Below are 8,846 nucleotides of genomic sequence, written 5' to 3' on the forward strand. Positions count from 1 at the left end.
GCAATAGAGGCAGGAGAAGCATTTGACATAGTACAATATCCATTCATGATTTAGAAAAACAAAAACCAAAAAACCTCAACAAAGTATGTTTACAGGGAGCATACCTCAGCATACTAAAGATCTTATATGAAAAACCTGCAACCAAAATCATACTCAATGGGGAAAAATAGAACTTACCCCCTAAGGTCAGAAACAAGACAAGGATCTCCACTCTCACCACTTTTACTCTAGTACTGGAAGTAGTGTACTAGTAGACTAGTATTGGAAGTCTTAGCCATAGTAATTAGACAAAAAAAGGAATGAAAGTAATCCAAATTGGTAAGGAAGAAACAAAACTTTCACTATTTGCAGATGAGATGATACTATATATATATAGGAAACCCTAAGGACTCCACCAAAAATTACTAGAACTGATAAATGAATTCAGTAAGTTTATAGGATACAAAAATCGATGTACAGAAATCTGTTGCACATCTATACATTAATGATGAAGCAGCAGATAGAGAAATTAAGAAAACAATCCCATTTTCAATTGCACCAAAGATAATAAAATACCTAGGAAAAAACTTAACCAAGAGGTGAAGGACTTATACTCTGAAACCTGTAAAATAAATTGAAAGGTGAAAGGAGTTGGAGGCAATACAAACAAATGGAAAGATATTTCATGCTAATGAGTTGAAAAGACAAATGTTAAAATGTCCATACTCTCCAAAGCAATCTATAGATCTAATGCAATCCCTATCAACATACTAACAGCATTTTTCACAGAGCTACAACAAACAATTCTAAACTTTGTATGCAACCAAAATGACCCCAATTAGCCAAAGCAATCTTGTAAAAGAAAAGCAAAGCTGGAGGGCGCCTGGGTGGCTCAGTTGGTTAAGCGACTGCCTTCGGCTCGGATCCTGGAGTCCCGGGATCAAGTCCCGTGTCGGGCTCCCTGCTCAGCGGGGGGGTCTGCTTCTCCCTCTGACCCTCTTCCCTCTCGTGCTCTCTGTCTCTCATTCTCTCTCTCTCAAATAAATAAATGAAATCTTAAAAAAAAAAAGAAAAGGTGGATAAATCACAATTCCAGCCTTCAAGTCATATTACAAAGCTGTGGTAACCAAAACACTATAGTACTAGCCCAGAAATACACATATAGATAAATAGAACAGAATAGAAACTAAGAAATAAACTCACAATTGCAGAGTCAATTAATCTTCAAAAACAGAGATAAGAGCGTGCAACAAGAAAAGGACATTCTTCTCTTCAACAAGTGGTGTTGGGAATACTGAGCAGCTACATGCAAAAGAATGAAACTGGACCACTTTCCTACACCATACACAAAAATAAATTCAAAATGGATTAAGGACCTAAATGTGAGACCTGATACCATAAAAATCCTAGAAGAGTCCACAGGCAGTAATTTCCCTGATATTGGTCATAGCAACATTTGTCTACATATGTCTCCTAAAGCAAGGGAAATAAAAGCAAAATTAAACTATTAGCACTACATCAAAATAAAAAGTGTTTGGGAAAAAAAGGGAGGGCGATAGAGCATGCAACTCTTGATCCCAGGGTTGTGAGTTCAAGCCCCATCTTGGGTAGAGAAATTACTTAAAAACAAAATATTAAGAAAAAAAAGAAAGAAAGAAAAAGTGTTGGCATAGCAAAGGAAAATATCAACAAACAAACAAACAAAAAGACTACCTACTGAATGGGAGAAAATATTTGCAAATGACATATCTGATAAAAGATTGAAAAACTTATATAACTCAACACCAAAAAAATGCAAATAATCCAATTAGAAAGTGGCAGAAGATATGAACAGACATTTCTCCAAAGAAGATATACAAATGACCAACAGACACATGCAAACATGCTTAACATCACTCATTATCAGGGAAATGAAAATCAAAACCACAATGAGCTACTGCCTCACACCTGTCAGAATGACTAAAATCAAAAACAGAAGGAACAACAAGAATTAGAGAGGATTGGAGAAAAACAAACAAACAAACACTTGCACTGTTGGTGGGCATGCAAACCAGGGCACCCACTATGGAAAACAAGTTTAGAGTTTCCTCGAGAAGTTAAGAACAGGATTACCATATGATCCAGTAATTGGACTAATAGGTATTTACCCAAAGAATGCAAAAACACTACCTCAAAAGGATATATGCACCCCTATGTTTATTGCAGCATTATTTATAATAGCTAAATTATGGAAGCAGTCCAAGTGTCTATTGGTAGATAAATGGTTAAAGAAGTCATGGCATATATATATATATATATATATATATATATATATATATATTATTCAGCTATGAAAAAGAATGAAATCTTGCCATTTGCAACAATATGGATGGATCTAGAGGGTAGAATGCTAAGTAAACTAAGTCATTCAGAGAAAGACAAATACCATGTAATTTCACTCATATGTGGAATTTAAGAAACAAAACAAATGAACAAAGAAATAAAAGAGACAAACCAAAAAAAAACAAAAACAAAAACAAAAAAACCAGACCCTTAACTATAGAGAACAAACTGACAGTTATCAGAGGGGAGGTGGATGGAAGGATGGGTGAAGGGGATTAAGACTACACTTATGATGAGCACTGAGTAATGTATGGAATTGTTGAATCACTATACTGTACACCTGAAATTAATATAACATTGTATGTTAACTATACTGGAATTAAAATTAAAAAAAAATATTGTTTGAGAAGAAAAACAATTCAGAAAAGTAAAAGAATTTCTGGTGCACAACCTTCCTCTGACCTTAGATTGGGTTACAATTAGAGGATATGTCTCAGTATTACAGGTAGGGTCAGTTTTCACTGTGGCACAGTATGCTCAAAGTACTTTTATCTCTACAGCTCTGGGCAATTAGGAGAAGAGTCCTGGAGTGAAACTTACATCCTGCTTTTGTGAATCATAGTAGTCTTGGCAGATCATCTCACTCAACTTGGCCCTGGGTTTAAGGATTCTTTATCATACACCATCTCCCCCTCTAAGCCCTGGCTCTTCCTCTAGGCCCCTTGGAGTCATTTCTCTGTCTTGTTGATCCATCATCCAAATTCCATTTGCTGTCCTTTCTGTCTGTCTAGAATGTTCTTTGCTCAACATCCTTGTTTTCATTCTTTAGGTCTGGGTTCCAGTGTTAGCCCATCACAAAGACTGTTGACAGCCATCTTACCCAAGGTGGTGTCAGAGTATCTCCTCATCACCCTTTTTCATTTACATCATAACCTTTATTATAATCCCTAATTATTTCATTTTTAATTTATTATTAGTATTTTCTACTGAAATGTAATCTCAGAAAGTTGCCTACCTAGTTCATAGCTTTATCTCCAACACATAGCAAAATACCTGGTTCACGCTATTTTCCCAACAATTATTTGCTAAAAAAAATTTAGAAAATGTGGAAGATTTGAAATTGGTATAAACTCAGATTACACAGCAAAGGTGAAGGGGAAAGATTGTTTGATGTAAGGTCAAACTTTTTAAAAGTCAGAATTTCTTCATTCTGAAAGAACTTCTCAATCAGTTGTGTGTTTTTATTATTCGGCCTTTGTGTACATGAATGAAAACAAACAGTGAATAAAACTCAAAAATTAATTTCCCACAAAATATAGGATTTTATTAGATTAATTTCTTGATTGCAAGTCTCATAGAATGTAAGATTTTCTATGCATATGAAAGATACTGCAATGGGCAAAAGTCAGTTTATTTGGATTAAACTTCCCAACGAAAACTGAAAAAAGTTCGACAAAAATCTTTGGAGACATAAAAGATCTAACAAGATAAATAATTATCTGAACAGCATCCAGGAGAAATTGTCAAATCCTGAAGGGAGGCTGAGAGTCTAAGTCCTTTCTGTATCTTACCAAGGGGTCAGGAAGATAGTGACTGGTGTGTAGGAGGGAAGCTTTAGAGACTAAGGTGGCTACACCTTAGGAATTAGGGTGATCCATAAAAAGACAAGCTAGTGTAGGGACCATAGGTCAGCACCCTATTATACAATTTTCTAAAATAAGATGTTGATCTTGGAGAGTCAGTGATCTTAAATGAATGGAGAAAAAGTTATTCATCCTATGCTAACTTAATTTTAAAGACTATTTTACAAATACAATCCCACCTAACAATGAACAATCATGAAGTATAGGGAAAACACAAAACACCATGCAGACACATTGAATGAAAAAACCAAGAGAGACCCTAGATATTGGAATGATCAGATGAATCTTCAATATAAATGGGCTTCCTATGTGCAGAGAATTGAAGAGGAAATTGAGAATTTTGGTAGATAGCTAGAAGATCTGAAAAATAAATGAAATTATAAACTTTATGGATAGGTTTACAGAGAATTAAATACAGTTGAAGGAATATCAGCAGACACGAAGACACATCAGAAAAATATCCAGAATAAATCAGAGATAGAAAAGAATGTACAATCAAGAAGACTGGGTAAGAAATATAAAAGAAGTGAATTTTAAAAATATGTAATTTGGGGCACCTGGATGGCTCAGTCAGTTAAATGTCCGACTCTTGGTTTCAGCTCAGGTCATGATCTTGGTATCCTGAGATGGAGCCCTGTCTCCCGCTCTGCGCTCAGCGAGGAGTCTGTTTGGGAGTCTCCCCCCGCCCCTCCCCCCACTCATGCACATGCCCATGCTCTCTCTCCCCCTTAAATAAATAAATAAATAAATAAATAAATAAATAAATAAAAATAAATACAAATGAATAAAATATTTTATTTTTTTAACATTTTATATATTTATTTATTTGAGAGAGCGAGAATGAGGGGGAGAGAGAGCACATGAGAGGGGGAAGGCTCAGAGGGAGAAGCAGACTCCCTGCTGAGCAGGGAGCCCTTTGTGGGACTCGATCCCGGGACTCCGGGATCATGACCCAAGTGAAGGGCAGTTGCTTAACCGACTGAGCCACCCAGGCGCCCCGAATTAAATATTTTAGAAATATATGTAATTTGTATAATTTGGATGAGACAGGGATGTATAAATTCAGGAAGTATAAATTTTTAAATATGCATATTTAATCTGTCAAGGTAAAATTTTTGACAACCAAAGATAAATAAGGGAATCCTAAAATCAAGCAGAGCATTAAACCAAAAACAAAAACATAACAAAAAAAGATGAATTCTATTCACAGGGCAACTAGAATGACTACTTCCTTCTTGTCAGAAAAGTATGAAGATAAAGAAGTTTAAATGAAAGTAAATAAGTATCAATTCAATAATTTTTAGGCATCACAAAAATACCTCAATGAAATAGGAGGGAATTTTCTTTTCAGAAAATAGAGTTCAAAACTTTTAGTGCTACACCAATATTCACAAAGAATAAAAGATCATCACTATACATCTCTCGCCTTTTCAAATAATAAATAGGGTACATATGCAAATAGATATGAAAATTTAGTAGAGATGGAAAAATCCTAAAGTAATAAACTTTAGTGAAATAAATATTCACAAACCTAATGAAGGTAATTGAGTATTTTTAAATAAAGGCAGGCTTATAATTCATACAAACTTCATAGAGAGTCTCATAGGTAAATTCTGCCAAACATTGAAGATTTAACATATATCTTAGAGAAGCTAGAGAGAAAATGAAAAAGTTGAAATTGTTATGGGGGGGGCGGAGCAAGAAGCGGAGGAGTAGGAGACCTGGATTTCGTCTGGTCTCAGGAAGTCAGCTGCATAGGGATCAAACCATTCTGAACACCTACGAACTCAACAGGAGATCGAAGATAAGAATAGTAACAACACTCTGAACAAAAAACCGACCACTTTCTGGAAGGTTGGACGTGCGGAGAAGTGGATCCGAGGCGATATTCGGGAGGAGAGATGGCGGGGAAGTGGACTTCCGTCGGCCGCTTCTGGCAAGTGATAGAGCCGCGGAGCACAAAATCGGACCTTTTAGAAGTCGGCTCTGCTGAGGGACGTCGCTCCAGTGGCTAAACGGGGGGTGGAACCCTCGCGGGACAGTGTGGTCTCAGGACCCTCGGGGTCACAGAAAGTCCGGGGGTGCATGAGTGCGGCAGAGCTCCCAAAGTATCGGAGCGGGGAAGCCGGCTGCAGAGACGGAGCCGAGGTGCAGGTTCTCAGCTCGGGGTGGCCATAAACTGTGATCCGCGGCCCAGTCGGGCCACTGCTCCTCCAGCAGGGACCCATCAAGCGGCAGAGCCGGGGAGACTCCCCTTCCTCCCCTGAGAGAAGCGGCGCGGGAGCGCACTGCAGGGATCTGCTAGGTTTGGAGACTCCACACAGGGTCAGGTGCCAGAGATAGAAACACTCGGTCACAGGCCGGGTGAGCACGGAGTGCAGCCGGAGACCGGGGACACAGGAGTGACTGCTTTTCTCTGGGGGCTCACTGAGGAGCGGGGCGCTGAGTTCTTGGCTCCTCCGGACAGAGATTGGGAGGCCAACATTTTCACCCTGGTCCTCCAAAGCTGTACCGAGTGCTTGCAGGGAACAAAAGCTCCTGAGAGCAAACCCGAGCAGCTTGCTTAGCCTGGACTCACAAGGGCAGAGCAATTCCACCTCCACCAAAGACATTTGGGAACCACGGCAACAGGCCCCTCCCCGAGAAGATCAGCATGAACAGCCAGCAAGCCAAGATCAAGTTTACCAATCAAGAAGAACAGGAGAACTCCAGCGCTAGGGGAATACTGCACATAGAATTCATGGCTTTTTTACCATAATTCATTAGTTTTTCAAAGTTAATATTTTTAACTGTTTTTTTTAATTTTTCTTTTTCCCTTTTTCAAACAACATCTTATCAATCCCTTTTAAAAAAAACTTTTTATTTTTCATTTTTAGAGTCATATTTTTATCCCTTCATACTAGTTACCCTTATTTTTGGCATATATATATATAAGTGGTTCTCTCTTTAAAATTTTGAGATACAATTTCTTCTAACAGATCAAAATGTACCCTAAATCACTAGTGTATGGCTTTGTTCTAGTCTCCTGCCCGATCACATTCTCTCCCTTTTTTTTCCTTTTTTTTCTTTTTTCTATTTCTTTTTAAATCTTCTTCTTTCCTTTTAAAAAACAACTTCTTATCGATTCCTTTTATAAAATTTTTATAATTTTCATCTTAACAGTCATCTTCCATCCCTTCATTGTATCAACCCTTATTTTGTACATATATAAGTCTTTCTTCCTTTAAAATTTTAGCAGGCACTTTCTTCTAACACACCAAAATATGCCCAAAAGCTAGTGTGAGGCATTGATCTATGCACTAGCATGATCATATTTAATCCTATTCTGTGTTTTTTGCTTTGTTCTGTTTTTGTTTGTTTTTATCTTTTTCTTTTCCCCTTTTTTCTCTTCTTTCTTTCCCTTTCTTGTCCCCTGGTTTCAGGTCTTTTCTGATTTGTGTAGAGTATATTTGCTGGAGACGTTGTTAACCTGTTAGCATTTTGTTCTCTCATTCATCTATTCTCCTTTGGACAAATTGACAAAACGAAAAAATCACCTCAGCTAAAAGAACAAGAGGTAGTACCCTCTGCCAAGGACCTACTCAAAACTGACATTAGTACGATGTCGGACCTAGAGTTCAGAATCATGACTTTAAAGATACTAGCTGGGCTTGAAAAAAACGAGGAAGTTATTAGAGAAATCTTTCTGGAGAAATAAAAGAACTTAAGTCTAACCAAGTCGAAATCAAAAAGGCTATTAATGAAGTGCAAACAAAAATGGGGGCACTAACTGCTAGGATAAATGAGGCAGAAGAAAGAATCAGCGATATAGAAGACCAAATGATGGAAAATAAAGAGGCTGAGAAAAAGAGAGAGAAACAACTACAGGATCATAAGGGCAGAATTCGAGAGATAAGTGATACGATAAGATGAAACAACATTAGAGTAATTGGGATCCCAGAAGAAGAAGATAGAGAGAGGGTGGCAGAGGGTATATTAGAGCAAATAATAGCAGAAAACTTCCCTAAAGTGGGGAAGGATACAGGCATCAAAATCCAGGAGGCACAGAGAACCCCTCTCAAAATCTATAAAAATAGGTCAACACCCCAACTTCTAATAGGAAAACTTATGAGTCTCAGAGGCAAAGAGAAAATCCTGAAAGCAGCTCGGGAGAAGAGATATGTAACCTACAATGCTAGAAATATTAGATTGGCAACAGACCAATCCACAGTGACCTGGCAGGCCAGGCATGAGATCTTCAGAGCACTAAACGAGAAAAACATGCAGCCAAGAATACTATATCCAGCTAGGCTATCATTGAAAATAGAAGAAGAGAGAAAAAACTTCCAGGACAAACATAAACTAAAGGAATTTGCAAACACGAAACCAGCCCTCCAAGAAATATTGAAAAGTGTCCTCTAAGCAAAGAGAGAGACTAAAAGCAGCACAGATCAGAAAGGAACAGAGACAATATACAGTAACAGTCACGTTACAGGCAATACAATGGCACTAAATTCATACCTTTCAATAGTTACCCTGAATGTAAATGGGCTAAATGTCCCAATCAAAAGATACAGGCTATCAGATTGGATTAAAAAACAAGACCCATCAATATACTGTCTGCAAGAAATTCATTTTAGACCCAAAGACACGCCAGATTGAAAGTGAAGGGGTGGAAAACCATTAACCATGCTAATGGACACCAAAAGAACGCTGGGGTGGCAAACCTTATATCAGACAAATTAGATTTTAAACCAAAGATTGTAATAAGAGTTGAGGAAGGACACTCTAACCTACTTAAAGTGTCTATCCAATAAGAAGATCTAACAATTGTAAATATCTGTGACCCAAACATGGGAGCAGCCAATTATATAAGGCAATTAATAACAAAAGCAAAGAAACACATTGACAACAATACAATAA

This window comes from Callorhinus ursinus, unplaced genomic scaffold, assembly GCF_003265705.2.
Source record: "Callorhinus ursinus isolate GAN/ISIS: 27379988/994484 unplaced genomic scaffold, GSC_fseal_2.0 scaffold60, whole genome shotgun sequence".
In the NCBI taxonomy this organism is placed as follows: Eukaryota; Metazoa; Chordata; class Mammalia; order Carnivora; family Otariidae; genus Callorhinus; species Callorhinus ursinus.